Genomic DNA, 22,961 nt, shown 5'->3' on the forward strand with positions numbered 1-22,961 from the left:
AAAAAATTAAAGAAATTAACAAAACCAAAAGTAAAAATTTCAATAATCAATAAATAATATTGGAAGTTGAATTTTTAAAGTAAATCTATACTTTAACAACAAATGGCAAATAAAGGAAAACATGAAAAGCTATACTACCAAATTATATGTCAATAAAACAATGTAAATTAAATGAAAGAATATTAAAAATATATAAAATACTAAAAATTAACATAATAAGAAATGGAGAAACAGAAGAAAATCTACAAGAAAGCAAAGAAAAATGGACAATTTTGAACACAATGTGTAATATTTATCATATAGGCTTTCTTGAAATCGAAATTTTTTGCTACATTTATGAATTCTCTCATGTTCTGTGGTGCACATGACAATGATTTTTTTTTGTAAAATTTTAAAAAAGGAAATGAGAAAAAAATGCACCTGCATTCTATATACTGGCATAAACTAGAGAAATTTCAGTGATATCAGGGGAAAAAGCAAAGATGTCCACTATTACATTACCATTTGACATAAAGCCAAAAATGTTAAGCTATACCACTAGACAAAAAAAAAAGGCAATTGAAGCAATAGCATAGGCAAAAAAGGAAACAAAACTGGTTAGTTGGTTGGTTGGTGGATTCTTGTCCTTCATTATTGAAGAAAACCAAAATGACATCACTATACAGGGTTAGATAAGCAATTTTTAGGGCATCTTTTCTAGTGCCTTCCTCACATCAGGAGATGAGCAGTGTGATCCTTAAAAGGGCTGCTCAGTCAGTCTCTCAGGGGGCTGCCAAATTCCACTGCTGCTTCCAGTGCAGAAATGACCCCATGACCTGGGCCACTTGTGTGCAGATTTTGTCTACAGTTCCCAGTCGCAGATTGTGACTACATTTCCCAGTGTATCTACACCTGCTGCTTCATCACTTGCCTGCCACCATGGGACTTTGAGGAATGGTCATGAATGTCTTTTATTGCAAACGTAAATTGGATTTAAGTGATGTAGACCTGCATGAAGTCATCCATCTCAATCTCTCTTCCAAAGTCATCATTATCCAGCTTAACAAGACAGAGTCGAGACAATGGTGATGGCTCTGGATGCAATGGACGACCTTGGCATCTTCGATGTCTAAACAAGCTCCAAGTGCTCCACAGCACCTGCTTCAGCTGGTTCATGGCCATTGGAATGAATGGTTCTCCTCTACCCATTCCACCAGTCTACCCCATGCCTGGGGTAGACACTGCCCACTACTCACAGATGGGCTTGAGACTCCCTCAGTTACCCTCACTCTGGTTTAGCCTACCTGCCAAAATGGTTTACCAGGGTGTGGTTGCTGTGCATTCTACAGTTTCTAGGAGCCACAGGTGAGAGTTAGGTGGCTCAGATGGACAACAAAGGTGAAAAGCAGCCCTCCCTGAAGAGGCCTCAGCAGCCCTCACACCAAGGTACTAGTCTTCCTTGAACACACCCAATTACTAGTTCTATCTTCTAACCAAAGTATCACCTAGTGGTTCCAAATGAACACAAAGACCTCATCTCTCACAGTAAGGACTCAACTTATTCAACAAAAAATGCTGAGAAAATAGAAAAGTCTGCCAGAAATTAAGTACAGACTAATGTTTCACATAATATACCAAGATAAACTCCAAACTTAGGACTTAAAAAAATAAATCATCACATCTAACTAAACAAATTAGAAAATCAAAGAAATTACCTTTCAGAGCCATGCATATGGAAAGAGTTCATTACCAAACAAGACATAGGGTAGGTCATAAAGGATAAAATACATTATTTTAAATAAAGAAAATAAAAAGGTTTTCTATAGTCAATAGATAAAATTAAAAAGGCAACAGTTAACTGGGAAAAGATCTTTGCAGCAAGTTTCTATGAAAAAGGTCTTATTTCTAAGATAATAATGAAATGCTTTAAATTTATAAGAATAAGAGGCAATCTTTAAAGGTCAACACATATGAAGAAAGCAGTTTTTCAAAGCAAGATACTCAAGCTATCAATAGGTATATGAAAAAAATGTTTCAAATCATCATTACCTACCAAAACACAAATGAAAGCAATTGTGAGCTTTCACCTCACATCCATCAGACTAGGAAAGATGAGAAAAAAAAAAGAAAATGACAATAGCTGGATGGTCTGTAGGATATTAAAGAACATTAATGACCTGTAGTAGAACCATGAATTGGGCAAGCCATTCTGGAAAACAATTATGAACTATGGCCCAAAAGTCACTAAACTATGCATTAACTCTGTAAATGCTTCTACTAAGGCCAATACTCCAAAGAAATCATTGAAAAAGGAAAAGGATATGTATATACATAAATTAGGATAGCAGCCTTTTGTAGTGAAAAATTGGAAACTAAGGGATATCCATTAAATAGGAAATGGCTGAACAATATGATATGAGTATAATGGACTATTACTGTGTACCATAAAGGAATAACCAAAGGAATACGTTCAAAGAGGTAGAACTGAAGGTGAACTGAACTAAACCTGGGAAAATTTATACAACAATTAACAAGAGTATTAAGAAAAACAATTTGAAAAGATTGAAGAACTCTGATCAGTGTAATGATCAAACAAGATTCAAGAGTAACAGTGATGAAACATCACTCATCTTCTGAAAGAGGTGATGAATTCAAGATGAACACAGCATGACATGTATCTTTGGATATAACCAGTGTAGCCATTTTTTTTTGCTTGACTATGAATATTTGTTTCCAAGTGGATCTCCACTTGGAGGGAAGGAGAAAAAAATAAAGTTATATTTAAAAACATATGAAATTGTTTTTTATAAATACTTTTAGTAATTATAATCATAGAATAAACCAGTCCAAAGGACCTTAAAGATCATCTAATATAAGCAAAACTTCTCATTTTGTAGATTAGTAAACTAATGTCCAGTGAAGTGAAGTAATCTGCCCTAAATTCATAACAAGTTAGTGGCCAAGCCAGGTCTTAAGCCAACAGCTCATTCCTTTGACTACTATACTTTTTTTATTAGCACCTTGAGACAATATATAAATGTCTCTAGCATATAACAAAGAGCCTTGTTTCAAGTACTAATTAAACCTATTCTGGGAAAGGAAGATTTAAAACACATTTACTTTATTCAAAATAAAAAACTTCTTAATTCTTTTCAAAGTTATTTATTAGTATATCCCTGTTACAGAAACTTTGCATTAACATTACAATTATTCAATACAATACACTTAAGCTAAATATTTAGTAAACTTAATTGTGAATAAATTATCCCTTATTCTTATGATATCAATAAATATCTGAAGCAATATCTCTGATAACTTTCTAGACCTACAACCTAGAATTAAGGAGTTGTGGTACACCTTCAAAAAATAAGACAATTCCTGAAATGCACTGAAAAAGGCTACCGATGTACTCTAAACACAAAGTTCTAAAAAAACACATCATCTGGTACTTACCATAATGCAATTTAGTAAGTTCATAAATTTTTTGTTTCATGAAACAAGACAGTGATTTTGTTCATGACAGGAAACCTAAAAAATTTGAAACTATGTCAATTTCCAGTATTTGCACAAAAGTTAATGATAAACTCAGCTTAACATTTCCCTGGAAAATAAGTTTTATTCTTTTTATGACTCTAAAACTCACGAAGAAAGAGAATATATAAAGCGGTTGATGGAGAAACAATTCTGGAAGTCAAAAGTGCTAGAAAACAGAACAGTGAAAAAAAACTATGAGTATAAGCTTCTTTTTGACAAGAAACATTTTGAGAAAGAATAACAGAGGGTTTTGAGTGAAATGACCAATAAACTAAAGGATATATACATTTTCTCTGATTTCCATGACCCTCAAACATCTCCAAAACAGAAATTTCTATATAGGCCAAAGATAAAACAACTTCAGCTGTCTCCATGATCAAGAAAACCGAGAACCAAAAAATTTAAAAAACAAACATGCATTGAATCTCCCCCTGAATTTATGCAGCACCTCCTCCCTCCTCCATGGCCTAACATGGTACTGGCAGAGAGGTCCCACTAGCCAATCCAAAGAACTAACCTACTGGAAACAAAACCAAATTCTATACTCCAGGACCCTCAAATTCCTAGAGAATCCTGGTTCCAAACTGTAGACACTCACTGAAGCCCCAATAAACAAAGTCCTGACAGTAATGGTTGCTGCAAAAGAGCTCTATGCAAGAGCTAAGGAACCAAGGCAAAGGGATAGGGAAAATGTCTGGGTTTGAAATAAGGATACACATTATACCAGAAATACCCTCTCCATCCACAGTCTTTAAGACATTCAAATTCCTAAAGATAGCCATCAACCCTGGTTGCAGCTGCAGAGAAGTAAGAAAACAGAAACAGAATAGGAGACCATATTGGGGAGGGGCTGGAGGCAGGGAGTAAATGAGAGAGGGAGGGGTGTAAGAGTGCTGAATTCTACTAAGCCAAAAAAGAGTCCATTAACAAACTGGGGCCACTTCTGTTCACTCAAAATCCACTTGGGACAGAGACCTAGGCTATTGTATAGGCAAAGAGGAGGTTGAGCAGTCTTGAAATCCAGGTCATAGGAAAAGAAGGGAAAGAGTCAGAAAGTGAGCAGTAAGAGAAATATTGGGGGAGGGGGAATATTAATATTACCAAAGATCTCAGGAAGAAGACTACTCAAAAAATAAACAGATCAATCAACAGAGAAAAAGATTAACAAAAGAAAATATGGCCTCCAGATCTCATTACCAAGTTTAAGTACTACAAAGCAAAACAATACAACTTTTGGTGAGACAAAGAACTCAGTGCAATTTGAGAACATGAAATCATAACAAGTTGTTCTGGAGAAAGAAGAATCATAAGAGAAATTATAGTCCTACACAGTAAAAATAATGGCCATAAAAAGAAAAGGTTGAATCTTCAAGTTTGGTCTCCCAAATAACAAAAGAGAGAACAATAGACTAAGAATACAAATCACAAAAAAGGTTAAATATCTAGAAGAAGAGAAGCAAAAAACAATAACATTAAAAGAAAGATGCAAGCAAAATTAATAGCTCTCAAAGACAAAAAATTATAGGAAAAAAAAATCTAAGGATCCTAAATCTCCCAGAAAAACACAAGTCAAAAAACCTAAACATCAAAATGGAAGAAATAATACAAAAGTACTGACTAGAACTTCTGAATACAGAAAATGAAAACAGAAAGAATGCATAGATCACCTCCAAAAAAATCTGCAAAGTCCAAGGCACAGAAACTTAATTCAATTCAGAAACAAGTTCTGAAATCAAGAGAAAAAATTAATAACACAACACTATTCTGCACCAATCAGAAAACACAAGAAAGAATAAAATAATGTGTTCTGAAAGCCAATGGGAGGCTCAGGTTGCAGTCCAGTGACCTACCCTGGAAATATGAACTTAACTATAAATGAAAATAGATGGACATTCAACAATAAAGAGGCATTTAAACCATTCTTAGAAAGAATGCCAGACCTGAAAAGATAATTTGCTTCTCAAGACCCAGACAACAGCAATTATAGCAGTGAACAAATTCAACAACCAAAAATTGCAACAGTAATAGGCAACAGCCAATAGAGAAACTACCTTCAAAATATACACAAGGAAATAGATATGAAAGCAGAAGTCAGGTTGAATTAACATTGAAAAAGCAAACTTGGGGCATTAGGAACAGAACCTTGAGGGCATTATGAACAGAACCTGCCTACAAATTAAACAATCTTTTTTATGGGGCAATATTATGAAATGAAAGGATACATGAAAGGGTAAAGGCAAACATAAGAAAAGAGAGTAGTATCTGAAATGCTCAGACCAAATCAAGGGCTAGCAATGAAGGGAAGGTGACTCCCCACTGTGGTCTTTAGGAACAAAGGAGCCTTTAGGGGAGTGGGTAAAAAGGAAAGGAGAAAGACTGAAAAGAAAATGAAAGAGAGGGAGACTAGTGGTGGGAGATTTCAGCAATGAATGCTCCTACTGGTGAAAAGAGATGGTCTGTAAAGGGAAATGGAGATCATGGGTTGGTGCTGTCTGGGAAGTTTGATGCTTTAAAATACCTCTTGTGCTAACTCAGTAGGGATGGAGTTGGAACTCCAGGGGAAATGAGAGGGCATGTACCCAGGGAGAAGATTTTGAAGCAAATGAGGGCAAAAGACAGTCATAGACTGATAGTGAGATGCACAATCAGGGATATGAGGGGAAGAGGGTTAGTGTCCAACCATGGGGAAGTATCTTCTCCCTCAATGGCAGGAAAAGGTACTTTTTTCCCCCTGGAACTGAGGTAATGAAAAAAGAGAATTTGCAGAGAAAACTCTTCAAGGAGGTGGCAGAAATTGCCTAGAGGGAGTGTAGAGGGCAGATACTTCAACACTTTTGATTCCATAAGAAACTAGATAGAGCCTAGATAACTATAGGGATTGTGAACCAGAGAATGAGGATAAAGACTAGAAAGAATGAAAGAATGACTAGACGTGAGAGAAATCCTCTCTGGAAAGCAGCAAAAATGAAATTATACAATTAATGAACAGGATCAATTAAAGGGGAAGAGATAAAGTAGTAATCCCCTTGACTGAGAAGGGGGAAATATGGGTGAAAATGAAATAACCAGATAAAAAAGGAAAGAAAAGAATTGAAAACAAAACTTGAAAGTGAAAGGAATAATATATGAGAAGGGGGAATATGAGGGGGAAAGAGCTGTGGAGAATAGGGTCTCTTTTTAAAAGATTAAGCTAAAGAAACTGAAGAGACAGCACTATTTTTACAGTGGAAGAGAAAAGAAAAGAAAAGAAATCATGGGGCAGGTAGGTGGCACAGTGGATAGAGCATCAGTCCTGGAGTCAGGAGAGCCTAAGTTCAAAACCAGACTCAGATATTTAATAATTACCTAGCTGTGTGACCTTGTGCAAGTCACTTATCCCCTTTGCCTTGCAAAGAAAAAAGAGAAAAAAATCATACTTCAAAAAAATTAGTCAAATATAGGAAAATTTAAAACCTCTTATAATTTTAAATGTGAAAGAATTAAACAATTCAGTTTAAAAAAAAGCAAATCGAATTTCTTAGACAACCCTAAACCTTTCATTTCATATTCAGCAAAATGGCAAAGACAACAAAATACGGCAACAGTGAGTACTGCAACAATTTGAAATCATTAGTCTACCAATACATTATTAAAGGAGTTGTGAGATGGCACAAACCATTTTGGAAAATAGGAGTATGACTAAAATGTCCATAACCTTTTGCACCAAGGAATCAATTATTATTAGGTCCAAACTCTTTTTTTTAAGTATTTGCAAGGCAATGGGGTTAAGTGACTTGCCCAAGGCCACACAACTAGGTAATTATTAAGTGTCTGAGGCCAGATTTGAACTCAGATACTCCTGACTCCAGGGCTGGTGCTCTATCCACTGCGCCACCTAGCTGCCCCAGGTTCAAACTCTTAAGGAAACAATAGATATTAAAAAGTACCCATATACACCAAAATAATTATAACAGTATTTTTCATGAAAACAAAGAATTGGAACAAATCAAATAGAAATAGCAAATTGTGATTCATGAATGGAATGTTGTATTACTGTACTGTAGGAAATACTGGACTGTGATAATTACAAAGAAGCATGATCTATATAAACTGATTCACAATCAAGTAAGCATACCCAGAAAACAGCATATACCATGACTATAACAATATAAATGGAAAGAACAATTCACCTCAACAATTATAAGAAAACATAACAAAATTATAAGGATCAAGCATGAATTAATTGAAGAGATATGAGAGGACATCCCACTCCTTCAGGGAGGTAAGAGGTTCAAAGATGCTACATATTGCACATGCTTTTGGATATTTTCAGTATTTAGATCAGTTCAGATTTTTTACTTTTTCTTTATTTTTTTTGTCATATGAAATGTCTCTCCTGGAGAGGAATGGAGAAGAATAATGAGGATAATTATGAAAAAAACAATACATCAATAAAAATTTAATTTATTAAAAACAAAGCTAATAATAGCAAAATCAAAAAACACTAAAATCAGAAATTCAAAACCATAAATTGGCTTTCATTTGTACTTCATACTCATATTTTGCTATGAATCAAACATCACTGGGAAGAAAATTTAAGGGTATGGAACACTGCATGATTTCACATATAGACACTGATAGATGATTAATTGTTTTCCTTTGTTATAGAGATTTAAGGATCATGGGACTAAATATTTAGAGTACCAAAGACCATAAAGGTCATCTTCTAGTCAAACTCCTTAAAGTGAATAGATGAGGAATCAGAGGTAATGAATTAAAGTCCCTGGGATCAAAATGGGTGGCAAGTCAGTCAGTCCAGAGATATTTATGAAGGGTGCACTCTGTATTCCACACTGTTCTAGTCCTGAGGTTAAAAACAAAAGAGGCAGTTCCTGTCTTTAAAGAGCTTTTAATCTCATGGGGGAAACAAGCAAACAATTTGATCCAACAAGCTGTTGACAGGAAAAATAGTTAATAAGAGAAGGAATGCACTAAAAATAAGAGGGGTTGGGATTTTAGGAAGCTGGGAAAGAAAAAGGTAATAAAGCACAGGGGACACCAAGGATCATCAAGCAACACAAGTTCAGTAACATCTCTCACAGACTGTAGACACAGTTACTGTATCTTAATGAGGTAACCTTGTGCCCCAGTTTAGCTGCCATTCTAGACTGTTTTAAATTTTCATTCTAGAGGAACTTGGCTCTGAGAGCTGAAGAATAAAGGAAAAAAATGCTATGAAAAGTTATTTCCTGAGAGAACTGAGTTTAACTTAATCCTGCAAGAATTGAATGTGGAACTATGGTTCTAGGATCAAGAAGTTAGTATTTGTAAGGATGGCTGAATGTGACTATGCCTGATTTTTCTCTCAGTTGATAAATTTAAAATAAATAGTATTTATTAATATTATTAAAGTATACATTGATAATATTAAATAGTCAAAAATTTTCACATTTATTTAATCCAAAGTAGGGGAAGGAGGGGCAGCTAGGTGGCGCAGTGGATAAAGCACCAGCCCTGGAGTCAGGAGTACCTGGGTTTAAATCCAGTCTCAGACACTTAATAATGACCTAGCTGTGTGGCCTTGGGCAAGCCACTTAACCCCATCTGCCTTGCAAAAAACCTAAAAAAAAAAAAAAGTAGGGAAAGGGGAGGGAAAGGGGGGAAAAAAGAGAGACAGAGATGGGGTAAAGAAAGAAGGAAAGAAATGGGGAGAGGAAAGAATAAAGGAAACAAGAGAGGGAAGGGGGGAAAGGAAGCACAGACCAAGGGGAAAAAAAGAGAGTTAAGGGAAAAGAGATTTTAAGGTTATTAAATATATGCTCTCTAAGGGTCCATTATTATGAAATATATTACAATCTTAGTAATTTATAAGAAACTTTTAAAACATCCCTCTCTATTGCCTTAGAAGCCAGGAAGAGATCTATAAGGAAAATGAGCAAGCAATAGGTACAGAAAAGGGATAATCACCACAACTTTGGCTATATGTGAGAAAAGCAAATTCTAATAACCTCTGCCACTAAGATTTAGAGTAAGAATTATTTTTAAATTTATTTAATTTAGTATTTTACTTTCTCTGTTATGTGTAAAAACAATGTTACCATTCAATTTTAATTTAAACTTTGAGTTCCAAATTCTCTTATTTTCCTCCCATTATTGACATAGATTAGAAATGTGGAGTCATGAAATAAATTTCCATATGTTAGGAAAGAAAAGATATACACGCCCATAAAAAGGAATTTCAAAAAATAATGAAGGGTGGCCTTGGCAAGCCACTTAGCCCCATTTGCCTTGCAAAAAAATAAAATAAACAAATAATGAAGGTAAAACAAAGTATACATAAGAGCAATAATTCGTAACTTTTTGTGCCATCAATCTCTGGAAATATGGACCTTCCCCCCCGCCCCGATTCTTTTAAAATGCACAATTGAAGGAAAAGCTTAATTTTAGTGAAAGATTAGTAAAAATAAAGACGTAATATTTTTTCCATCCAAGTGATGACCATTCTGACATCTATCTATAAGTTTATAGGGAAACTAGTTAAAAAAATGTTTAAAATGTTAAAACATGGGGCAGTTAGGTGGCACAGTGGATAGAGCACCCGTCCTGAAGTCAGGAGTACTGGAGTTCAAATCTGGCCTCAGACACTTGATAATTACCTAGCTGTGTGGCCTTGGGCAAGCCACTTAACCCCATTTGCCTTGCAAAATAAATAAATAAATAAATGGATGAATGAATGACTAAACAAATAAATAAATAAAATGTTAAAATGTTAAAAAAAATCTGTATTTGAGATGTTACAAGTCATCTATTCCTAAACCCTTCTGAGGAACCTAAAAGGTTCCAAGGTTCCATGACTTACATAAGGTCACACAGATGAGAGATAGGCCTGGATCTTGTAATTACATATCTACTTTCCCCTCTACGAAGTGAGATCTGAGAATAACTGTGATGTAAAATGCAAATGACATTAATAAAACCCTACAAATAAAATCAAATCTATTATTGATATCCATTTTAAGGGGTTAAGGGGAAGAACCTTTAAATTATTTTAACAATTATCACATCATTTACCAAAAAAAAATCATAATTATACAAGAGAAAAGATAAAAAACAAAAAAACAAAAAAGACCCTCATATGTGGTTAGTCATGAGTCCTTTAGAGGGTGAAAATGTATGCAATTTGTCCTTTGGTTTCTGGTTTTGGTTATTAAGTGTAACTCAGCTAAGTGTCACATCACAGATAGTTAACCTGTTTCCCTTTTACCCAAAGTCACGGTGTGTTATTTATCAGTAACTATTTATCAGTAACCTTTTCATTCTACTTATATATCTTAGAACTTCAATTAAATGTACATCCAAAGGTTTCAGTTTTGTTCTTAAAAAAAAAAACTATAGCATGTATGAGTGATTTAGAATGCTTAATAATTGTTAGCAATTGTAAGCAAATGACCCCAGAAGAGCAACTATCTTTGCATTCAAAAAATCATAACAACTTTGATAAAGTATAGATGAAGGCACAAACAGCTGGAAAGAAATACCTTCTGTGCAGGTAGTGTCTCTGAAGGCAATTATGAATTCTGAGGCAGTGCAAAGACAAAAAAACATCATGGGATATAGCAAGATACGGCTTCAAGAGGCCATCTGTCCAACCCTCTCATGTGAGAAGTGATCCCACAAACAGAGACTCTATGATAGAATCTGAATCCGGATCATCTTCCCTCCAGGTAAGGCTAATTTCCCCGGGGTTTTGCTTGGGCTATCCACCATGTCTGTAATTCTCTCCCTTCTCACTACCATCACTTCCTAACTTCTGACAGATTCAATCTACAGTCCACCTACAGGAGGCTTACTGGCTGCTGCTCCCTTGTCTCCCCAAGGTGGCCCCCCATAACTGGCCTTTCTTTATATTCTTATACTGCTGGACTCCCACACAAGTGCTTCATAAAGGCTTGTTTACTAATTGACAGACTGACTGATACCACCCCTAGAGATCATCATGCTCCAGCAATCTTTTCTCTGTTTATGCAATCTTCTTAATATGCCTACTTTCTCTCTGTCCAGTTAAACAAAATATTATGGCAATCATAGTAAAGAAAGAATTATCATCTGCTTCTGCACACTCATAGGTCCTTCAGATGAGTATTTCTTGCTTTTAAAAGTTATCTAGTGGGGCGGCTAGGTGGCGCAGTGGATAGAGCACCAGCCCTGGAGTCAGGAGTACCTGAGTTCAAATCCGGCCTCAGACACTTAATAATTACCTAGCTGTGTGGCCTTGGCCAAGCCACTTAACCCTATTGCCTTGCAAAAAAAAATCTTAAAAAAAAGTTATATAGAGGTAAATTTTCTTGACCATTTAATCATCACTTTATAACATAATAATTAAACATTTATGATATGCATATTATGTACTAGGTGCTCTGCTACATACTAAGAAAGGAAAAAAGTTTATATAAGACATGCTAACACGTTTTAATCTATTAAGCAGGATATTCCACACATACACACACCCAAACAATAAACCTAAGTTTAATAAAGATACACTAAATGCTTGGAGATGTCTAAGGTTTGAAAGATCATTCCTGAATGGGGGTGGGAGATGGGGTAAGGGAAGAAGGGAAGCTTCACAAAGAATTTTCCATTTGACAGACATATTGTGGGACAGATAAAAGTAACAGCACAAGGTTTGGTTTGGTGAGAGCACTGTCTAATAAGGAAGGAGTTGACAGGTCCTTTCCTCTGAGCTGCTTCTGTCCTGCCAGGCTCATAGAGCACAGTCCCCTCTCTGAGAAGGACATACCACTCTGGGCGCTCCTGTGTCAACGTGTCCCCATGCTACACTATCAAGAATGGCACCAAGGTTTCAAATGGACACCACAGTATTACTTTACATTCACAGTAATTATGTTTTTTTCCTCCAAATCTAGCAGTGACAAAGCAAAGGGAAATGTGCTTAAGCCATATGACATATAAAGTACTAAGTTATGTAAGATTTCCCGATGAGTTATTAAACATTAGAGTAAATAGATTACCAAAAGTTGCAAAAATCTCTATTTTTTTATTCCAAAATCTTTGAAATAAAAAACTAGACTCATTTGTAAAAGTTTTTAGCAGTCCTTCCTATGAACAAGATAAATAAGAATTTCTGGGTTCCTTCCAACAGAGAATTCAGTGACCTTGGCACATTTGCCTGAATGTGGCACACTAAACTAAACATACTGACTTCTGGACTTGATTTCTCTTGACAGATAATCTCTAAATACAACATCAACATAACTACTTCACAAAAAAAACAAAAATAAGTTAACTGGTAAGTCATTTTATTTTCTTCTAATCTGGTTTAAAAAAAAAAGTCACCACAAAGAAAACAAACTCATACAAAAGTACCAGGGCAGCTAGACAGGACTACAAACATTTAGTAAAATCCAAGTAAAGGAACTTCCAGAACACTGAAAAAATACCTCAAAGAATACAAATTAAATTGACACTTTATTAAATTTTACCTTTTTTTTTTTTTGCTTTGTTTTCTGAGCAACATAGCATTTAGTTCCAACTTACTAAGGTGATAACAATGAATCTAACAGCAGGAAGATGACATACAAGGTATCTTCTGAATAAAAGGTGTCAAACATGCATTTGTGGGCAGCACTATGGTTTACCACACTCTTATGAAGGCTCAACCAAATTAAAATATAATTGGAAATACTTAACAAAACAGACAAAAACAAAAAAAAAAGAATAATATATATAAATGTAACTGGGGATTTTTTAAAATCAATCTGCAGTCAAAGAGGCTATATAATATAGGACTTAGGGGGCTGCAGTTTCTATTTGAGTTGGACACCACTCATCTAGGTTGAGTAATCTATTTGAATGAGAATTCCTCCTATAAAAGAATCCAAAATAATAATCTACCCTCTTCTTTAAGATCTCCTGAGATAAACTGTTCTTCTTTTGGGATAATTTTGACTCTCAGGGTTACATTTTCCCCCTTAAATTAAATCTAAAATCTGCTTCTCTAGCTTTCAACTACAGCTGTCCACAAAGCCCAAATAGTATAAAATCTAATAATCATCATCATCATCATCATCCTTCTTCCACATGACAGTCCTTTCAAATACTAGAAGGCAGTTGTGTCTCTTCTAATGCTTCTCCAAGTTAAATATCCTCAGTTCATTCAAATGATCTGCACCTGGCATGTTATTCAGTCTTCTCACTAATCTAATGATCATCTTTTAGACAAAGCACTCCAGAGAACAATATATATCAATGTCTTTTTTAAAATTTCAACTATGCCCAAAGGGCAAGGAAACTGTGCATACCCTTGATCTGGTCTATATCCCAAAGAGATCATAAAGAAGGGGGAAAAGACCCACATGTACAAGAATATTCATAGCAGCTCTTTCTGTGGAGGCAAAGAATTGGAAATTGAGGGGATATCCATCAACTGGGAAAAGGTTGGACAAAGTGTGGTGTATATAAATGTGAAGGAATATTATTGTTCTATAAGAAACAATTAGCAGACAGATTTCATAAAAATCAGGAAAGATTTATGTGAACTGATGCTGAGTGAAGTGAGCCATTTAACATTGTTATTTAAGTTGCATTTACTAGGTGCAGAATATTGTTTTAAGATGCACTAAAAGAGGAGCACAGATTAGTTTTAAAATTCTTGGCAGCTATATCAAGAGGAGAAATCAAGCTATAATCAATAAATATTTATTAAATGACTACTACTATGTCAGGCACTATGCTAAGCACTGAAGATACCAAGAGACAAAAGACACTTTGCCCTCAAGGAAGTTAGAAACTAATGGGGAGACAATAGGAAAATACACATATGCACCCACACACAAGTTAGAGGGCTAACACACTCTCACACACACATACCAGACTAGAGAGACAGAGAATCCTTCTCACAGGTGAGGCAGGAAAACCCCATTCCGTCCTATAGAAGGTGGGTTTTCCGGGGCAGCTAGGTGGCGCAGTAGATAAGAGGATCAGCCCTGAAGTCAGAAGGACCTGAGTTCAAATCTACTCTCAGAAATTACCTAATAATTACCTAGCTGTGTGACCTTGGGCAACTCACTTAACCCCAGTGCCTTACAAAAATAAAAAGGTGGGCTCTCAGCTGGGATCTGAGGGAAGCCAGACAGGCTGAGAGAACCATGAGAGAAAAGGTTGAGGGTCTTGTTCTCAAAAGAACCAGGAGGCCGGTGTCACTGGACTGAAGAGTACATGATATATAAGATCGGAAAGATAAGAGGGGCCAAGGCAATCATATAAAGGGCTTGAATGCCAACAGAGCATGTCTAACTTTGCTCACTGAGTTTATATTAAAGTTTATTGAGTAAAGAAGGAGTTTATTGAGAGAGACAGAGGATAGAATGGAGTGGGGAGAGAATAGAGGCAGACAGACCCTCCAGCAGACCATCCTATAGTCCAGGTCTGAAATCATGAATGATGGTAGTATCAAAAGAGAGAAAGGGGCAGATTTGAGAGAAACTGTAAATATGATAGACAGACCTTGGTGATAGATAGGATATGAAGAGTGAGAGATAGGGAGAAGTCTAAGATGACTCCTATTTGTGAGCCTGAGGGACTGGGGGAATGGTATTGGGCTTGACAGTAATAGGGAAGGTAGGAGTGCAGGGCAGGTGTATGGGAGAAAGAAAATGAGTTCTAATTTGGACATACAGTTTAAGAAGTCTACCGAATATCCAACGCAAGATGCCTGAAATGCAGTAGGAAATGTTAATTTGGAGACCAACATTGTTAGGGGTGCGAAAAGGCAGATTTGAAAATCATCAGTATAAAGATGGTAATTAAATCCTTGGGAGCTGCTGAGATCACTAAGTAAAGAAGAATAGAGGAAGAGTTCCTAGGACAGAATCCTTGAGGACACCTACAGTTAGAGGGTTTGATCTGGAAGAGAAATAAGAAAAGGAGCAATCGAATAAGTAGGAATGAGGAAACCAGGAGAGAACAGTATCTCCAAAAACCTAGAGAGAAAAGAGTATCAGAGACAAGAGTGAGTATTGGTGCTGAGAGAGGTCTAGGAATATGAGTACTGCCAAAAGGTCAGTGGATTTAGCAACTAAAAGTTCATTACAACTTTGGAGAAAGCACTTTTGATGGAATGATAAGGTCAGAAACTGGGTTATAAAGAGTTAAAAAAAAGAGAATAAGAAAAGAGGAGGCATCTATAGTAAAGTCTTTTTTCAAAAATTTGGCTACAAAGAACAGAAGAAATATAGGACTATAGTTGGAAAGATATGAACTAAACAATAAAACAATAAGATTAAAAGCTGACTTGGCTGGAAGTCAAACTCGAAGACTAGTGAAAGTGCAATCTCCAGGGGAAAGACCTGATCGAACGAGGCTTGGTCTCGTGCTGTTTAAGATGTTTATCAAATGACTCAGATAAAAGTCATAGATGATATGGTCATCAAGTTTGCAGATGATACAAAGTCTCCAAGAGAATCTTGATAGGCTTAAGCATAATCTAATAGATGTTTAATAGAGATACGTCTTATACATAGTAATAAAAAATTAAATCAAATTTACAAGTACAAGTCAAGGAAGTATGATTACACAGTGGTTCTGTAGGATATCTGAACACAAATTCCATGAGTCTTTTGTATAATGTAATCTTGAGCTGCATTAAGAAGACAGCTTCAGCCCTCAGTGATTGTCATCTGAAATATGAAGCTGACTTGTAAGACCCACTTTCTTAAAAAGATTTCCTAAAGTGGAGGATATCTAAGGGAAAACAATTAGGAGGTGCTTGGTCTTGAGGCCATGTCAGCTGATCATCAGCTGATGGAAGGGATTCCATTTAGCCAGGAGAAAGGCCTGTCTAAGGATTAGACTTGTTCTCTTTGGTCTTGGCCTTCTGCCTTCAATTTTTCCACTGCAAGCTAAAGGTTAAAAATGGGGTCTCCATTGTGGCCCTTATATTCAGCGCCACCCTGCTCCTCATACTCAGTTAGGGGTCCCCTAGGATCTCATTCTGCTAAGGTACATTGGCATGCTCCTGCTTCACTGCAAGCTTTGGCCTAGGATAAAGACTGGAGCTGAAGTCCCACCACTTCTGTTCACACTGAGTGCTCCATGATAGCTCCTCTCCCCCTCGGACCCCAAGTAAAGGGTGACAAAGCTGCCAAATGGCATCCATTCGTAGTGTCATTCCTAGCACTTGTTCTGGGACCCCTTGGAGCTCTTTCTGCTCTCGTGTGTCATCTTTGCTCCCTTTCTGTCCCAGAATAATAGAATACTCCCAGGAGATACCCCAGTGGAAATCTCAGTCTAAGTTACCCTGGGACAGAAAATTGACTGACTTTTCCTTTACTTTCCCCCACCAGAATTCATTCTGACTAATTTGTTAGTTGTTGAAGAAATATACGGAAAAAGCTGAGGACAGCAAGGTGATACAGTGTGATAGGCCTGGGAATCAGGTGGACCTGAGTTCAAATCCAGCCTCAGACACTTACCACTTACTAGCTGTGCGACCTTAGGCAAGTCACTTAACCCTGTCTCACATCTAGGGTCATCTTCAGTGTTCTGATTCATATCTGGCCAAAGGGAGGCTGAGAACTTAGCACAGTCTACACACACACACACACACACACACACACACACACACACAATTCCCTTGCCTGCCATGGCATCACCACCCTGATGTCAAAGTCTTCTTTAAGAACAAAAGACAAAACATCCTCTGTAGCAGGAGGAGGAGCAGGCCCCACTACTGGACAATTAGGCTACACGGCTCCTCTTTTACTCCTTACTTCTTTTTTTTCCTTCCTTTCCTGTGTTCCTTTTTTCTTCCCTTACCTAAGGGTGCTCTGCCCAAAGGTCTGGTTGAGATATTTTAAGGTTTACATGCCCCAAATCACTCTGGCACTAAAAGACTGGCGAGCAACAAGCCCCAGGCCAAGCCCTGCTTGGTCACAGTTTGGACCTTGATTGGCTCAAGAGTAAATATAAATAGCAATTGTTTCTGCTTTGGCCAGTAACCCAGATTGGTTTTTTTGGACTAGGTAAAAGCTGTCATTCTTTGCCTCTTAGTCTTAATCGCTGAATGAGTGTTGCCTCAGTTGAACTAAGACCTGTTAAGGACCTTAGCTCAAAAATAAGTCAAAGTCTCCCAGTACATCCAAGGTCATCTCCAGTCATCCTGATCCATATCTGGCCCCTAAATCCAGAGGGCTCCAGAGGAGAAAGTGAGGCTGGTGATTTAGCACAGTCCTTCCCTTACTTATTTACTGAAATCCAATTCACTTGCATGTCATGACATCACATCCCTGATGTCCTGGGCCTCTTTAAGAATTTAAACCAATTTTCTAGTAGTTGGGTCCATGTCCTTTTTTTTTTTTAATGTAGCAGGAAAATTAAGTCTAAGGACTTCGAGTGAAAAATCAGTGTCACTCACATTGATCCTCTCAAGCTAACCAAACTTCTTAAAATTAATTAAACCATGCTTTCAAAAGGCTTTAAGTACATCAAAAACTTAAGTTTTCAAAAGTATAAACAAGCTAGATTTCTAATTCCTTGACCTGCTATCTCAATGATCCAAGCACCTTCTATATGTTGTACCATAGCTATAATGTTAGGAGTTACAAAGTTATTGTGAAAATGGCCTAAATATTAGAAAAATTTCCTTATATAAACTTTGTCATGGCAATAAATAGATGAGACTATGCTTTTTTTAGACATGATCATGGGGTGTATTTGAGAGTGACAAGCAATGACAATATATGGATATGAGTGATGAGAGTGTGAAAAATGATAGCTGGTGATTGAAGATCAGTGTGCTTTAAAGAATACTTTGTTTTCTGTATTTCTCTCAGTCTGGGTACTATCAGCTTAAATTCTAGTTACTGTCACATATAACATTTTACAACTTCTTATTGGTCTAACACAATTTCACCTTTTGAACACTTATAAATTTGTGAAGTTATAACTTTTTGTCCTGTGATTATTTAACCACAGTGTGAATTGAATTTGATAGCACTTGAAGAGATTTTTATATTTATATACATATATTTTTATATTTTCAAAAGCAATAGATTCTAAGAAATGCAAATGCTTTTATTATTTCAACCACATAGTGACAGTTGTTTAGCAAATTGCTCAGCTATAACCATTTTTTACCATTATTGCTGGAATAAAAGAACCATGGCTCATGGGTGGTAGAAAATATTCAAATTTTCTTAAAAAAAACAACAAACCTGAACTGTCTTTTTTTCCCCATGAAGACACAATTTTCATTTTAATAAAAAAAAAAGAATATAATTTCTTCTTTGCATCCCTTAGCATCAAGGTGAAAAATTTTTTATTTGAGTTTGAAGCCAAAAATGCAAATGAATACTGTATTTATAACAGATAAACCTTACTTGCATGTACGACTCCATCACAGGAAAGCTAATTTTGCCATATCCAACCTGCAGTTCCAACTTGAATAACTCATTACTTTTCTACTTCATCTACCTTCGTTCTTACCTATTTTTTACATGATGTGTCTCAGAAATTCACTATTAGAAAGCTTTTTCTGAAGGAAAAAATCTTTCATGGTTTTCTTCTGTAATATTGGCATGTAAACTGTTATCTTAGTTCTGCTTATCTTACTCTGCAATAGATCACAGAGGTCTTCTCAGATTCTTCTGAAATTGTCCCATACCCTTGCAACAATTTTTTTCCCCCTTCATTTTGGAAGTGGTCATTCTTGGTTTCTGGGCCCCATCTCTTTCTTAACTAACCTTAATGAATGAATGGACGTTGCATCAGACAAACTGTTAACTAGGAAAGACCTAGCTTTAAAAAGCATCCAGGACCATCCCCAGTCATCCAGATTCATATCTGGCCACTGGATCTAAATGGTTCAGGAGGAGAAAGTGAGACTGGTGACTCTGCAAAGCAGCCCCTCACTTAAATCCAACAGTCTTACATGTCATGGCAATACATCCCTGATGTCATGGTCTTCTTCCAAAACAAAGAACAAACAACAACAACAGTCATTTTGTCATTTTTATGGTACAATAGTATTCCATTACATTTATATACCATAGAGCTCTGGAGGTTCTCTCAACTTCTCCAAGATAAAGTCTTCTCAGAGCTTATCCCTTTTTTCTTCCTTTTCACTGATCCTATACCCAATCTACCTTGTTTCTTTGATGTTCTTATATCCCCCCCCCAAAAAAAGTGAGTCAGACTATAAAAATTATGTAGAATTGTTTAATAATGAGAAAACTAAAAAATGTTACTCAAGGAAAACTAAATCCTCCTAGTTTCATTCCACATCAATAAAAATCATTACTTTTAATTCAATTTAATTTTTTCCAGTAACATGCAAAAATAGTTTTCAGCATTCATGCTTTTGAGTTCCACATTTTTCTTCCATGGTCCCTTCCCTTACCCCCTCCCAATGGCAACAAGCAAACTGATATAGGAAAAATCAGTTTAAAAGTCTGAAGATTTCTTTTTTTTTAGATTTTTTTTTCCAAGGCAATGGGGTTAAGTGGCTTGCCCAAGGCCACATGGCTAGGTAATTATCAAGTGTCTGAGGTTGGATTTGAACCCAGGTACTCCTGACTTCAAGGCCAGTGCTCTATTCACTGCACCACCTAGCTGCCCCTAGGTCTGAACATTTCTAAGGGCAAATGCAAGGCCCTTGAACAAGGATACCACAGAAAAGGTTTACAATCACAAAATATTTGAAACCCTTACAGGGACTATCTGATTGAAAAGTTTTGCTTGCATTATTTATAATTTAATATCAGCCCACCCAACAAGAAGCACTGTTCTTTAGGAGTTGATTCAAGTTTCCACTTCATCAGCTGTTAATTATTTGCAAAGGTTACTGAACAGGAAACAACGATTTAAAGATGAAAATAACAGTTCTAGAAAATATTTAACAGTGTTTGCTGTTCAACGAGTAAGAACAAGTAAGTTGCACCAGTCATTTAGTTTTCCAAAGTAATATAGAGTTCCTCCAACGTTATCATTTAGAAGGTCCTGAACTTTGATAACTCTCCAATTAATAACCCCTATTTACAAAATATTGCATTCAAACACTCTGATATTGGTAAGTATGAATGAGTATTTATTAGTTCTATTTTAACAGATGAGGGTCCAAAAAGTTAAGTGACTTGCCCCCAGCCCCCAATCACAGAGTAATAAGTTGGGAACTGAACCCAGGTCTTCATATTATAAGTCAGGCATCATTCTTAAAACACAATGATAACTCCCTGTATTAACTTTTTTTAGAGTTCTAAAAACACTTGACAACAAAGCAGGGTAGATAGAGCACATGCTACAGCATCAGAAAGATTTGTTATGTCAAGTCCTGCCTTGACAAATACATATTTGTGCTTCACTCTTGAAGAAGACCCTGACATCAGGGAGGTGATGCCATAACAAGCACATTATATGGATTTGAGTGAGGGAGATACTGTGCTAAGTCACACCAGCCTCTTAGTGGAGTAGCATCAAACTGAAAAAGTGGGTCCACTAATTCGTAATATAAGGATTCTTGATTTGATTTTAAAATGTTATTTATGTTTTGTTGTATTTTTACTTATTTTAGCTAACTAATTTAATCTGGTTTGCTCTATTTGATACTTCTTTCTTCCTGTACCAGGCAACTCTATAAGAAAGACAAAAGGAATTATGTGCCAGAGAGTAATTATAGCTGACTCCACAAGATAAGAAGCCTCCAACAAGTAAAAACTCATGATATAACATTGAAGAACTTGAATACTTAGAACTCCCACTCACCATCCCCACCCAAATGCACTCCACACCCCAAGTTAAAGATGAGATTGTATTGATGAAAAGAGTTTCCATACTAGTTAAGCACTGACAAGATTTTCAATTCAGGAGAAACTAATGATTTCAGATAAAAGCAAAGTAATCTTACTACTTTTATAATATAAAGCCTAAAGAGAAAAAGGAAGGAGGATATGCCTCCACAAATGGTACACTACTCTAACTTCTCACTTCTGAACGAGTTAAGCAATTCACTCATTTTTCCTCCATCTGCCCCAACTGACTTCTGAACCGGGCCCCACCTGGAGGCTGTGCTCTTTCCCTCAGGCTAAGGGGAGTACTATCAGCTCCTGTTCCTCCCAGTCAACTGTTCCACTGCTATTCTGGAGCCCTCTGGTCCAACATTATCAGTTCAGAGACCATTTTCCAGTGCCCTCATGATTCCAGGCAAGTTTTTTTTTCCTTTGAAGGGTTGGGGTCAAGCTGGTTGTCCAGGTTTTAGGAAACTCCCAGAGCCTGGATCTCCTTGACCCTGGAAAGAGATGGAAGAGACACGATGGTGTACAGCTGGGTGCCTATGTCATATCCTTGAGTAAGTTAGTGTAGAACCAATCCAGTAGAATGGAAAGTAAAGAAGGAGTTTTAACTGAACTCAGGGTCAGTTAGTATCAGTTCTTAGGTTAAAATTTACTTTTTTTTTGTTAAAAATCTTCTTTTGAACAATAGATATCCTAAACCATGAAAAATATAAAATGCCCAGACTGTATAACAAATAGGAAGAATTTAAATAACTCAAACTTGGAAAAATAAATTTATCAAGCACTAAATGGATTTATCACTGAAATTTATCCACTATTTAGTCAGAAACAATGTCCAAAATTGTTTGCAAAAATAGGCAAAAAGAGATTCCTATCAAATTCCTTCTATGGGACAAATTTAATCTTGACAACTAAAGCTAAGGAGTCATAAAGCAGAGAAAGAAAGCAACAGATCGATATTTTTAATGCATATCAACACAAAGATATTTTCTAAAATATTAGTGGAAAGGCTACAGAAATAGGATTTATACCAGGAAGGCAGAACTGGTTTAATATTAGGAAAATTACAAACATAACAGACCACACTTATACAAAAATAACTATAACAAATAATAAAATCGGAAAAGACTTTTGACAAAATTCAACATCCCTGTATATAAAAACAATAAAAACAGATCACTACTCCTTAACACAGCAATAATACAAATGATGATGATTGTCCTTTGTTCTCAAAGAAGACCATCAGGGAAGTGATGCCATGACAAGCACCTGAATTGGAGTTGAGTGAGAGGGTGCTGTGCTAACCTCACCAGCCTCACTTTCTCCCATCTGGGTCCAGTGGCCAAATAGGAATCAGGATGACTGAAGATGGCCCTGAATGCAAGGTAATCAGGGCTAAGTGAATTGCCCAAGGTCACAGACCTAGTAAGAGTCAAGGGTCTGGATTTGAATTCCCATCCTCCTAACTCCAAGGCCAGTGCTCTATCCACTGTACCATCTAGCTGCCTATATAGTATCTATCTAAAAGAGTTAGTACTACTTGTATTAGAGAAAAACTAGAGGCCTTTTACCAGAGGTAAAGCAAGCATGTACACTGTTCTCCACTATCATTTGACATTGTACTAGAAATATCAACTACAGCAAAAGAAATGAAAAAGAAATTGG

At 36.3% G+C, this 22,961-nt stretch overlaps 1 protein-coding gene across 11 annotated transcripts in view; it reads right to left on the reverse strand.

Moving 5' to 3' along the window:
* The window catches only part of OSBPL8 (oxysterol binding protein like 8), a 192,673-nt gene that overhangs the window by 139,248 nt on the left and 30,464 nt on the right, over positions 1-22,961 (reverse strand). For 2 of the 11 annotated variants that reach the window (XM_074226459.1, XM_074226461.1), the window contains one exon: positions 3,433-3,507. The exons of the other annotated variants lie outside the window; for them this stretch is intronic. The gene's annotated coding sequence lies outside the window, so the exon portion shown is untranslated. The remainder of the gene's footprint in view (positions 1-3,432; positions 3,508-22,961) is intronic. 11 annotated transcript variants of the gene reach the window in all.

This window comes from Macrotis lagotis, chromosome 2 (genome assembly GCF_037893015.1).
Source record: "Macrotis lagotis isolate mMagLag1 chromosome 2, bilby.v1.9.chrom.fasta, whole genome shotgun sequence".
Classification (NCBI taxonomy): Eukaryota; Metazoa; Chordata; class Mammalia; order Peramelemorphia; family Peramelidae; genus Macrotis; species Macrotis lagotis.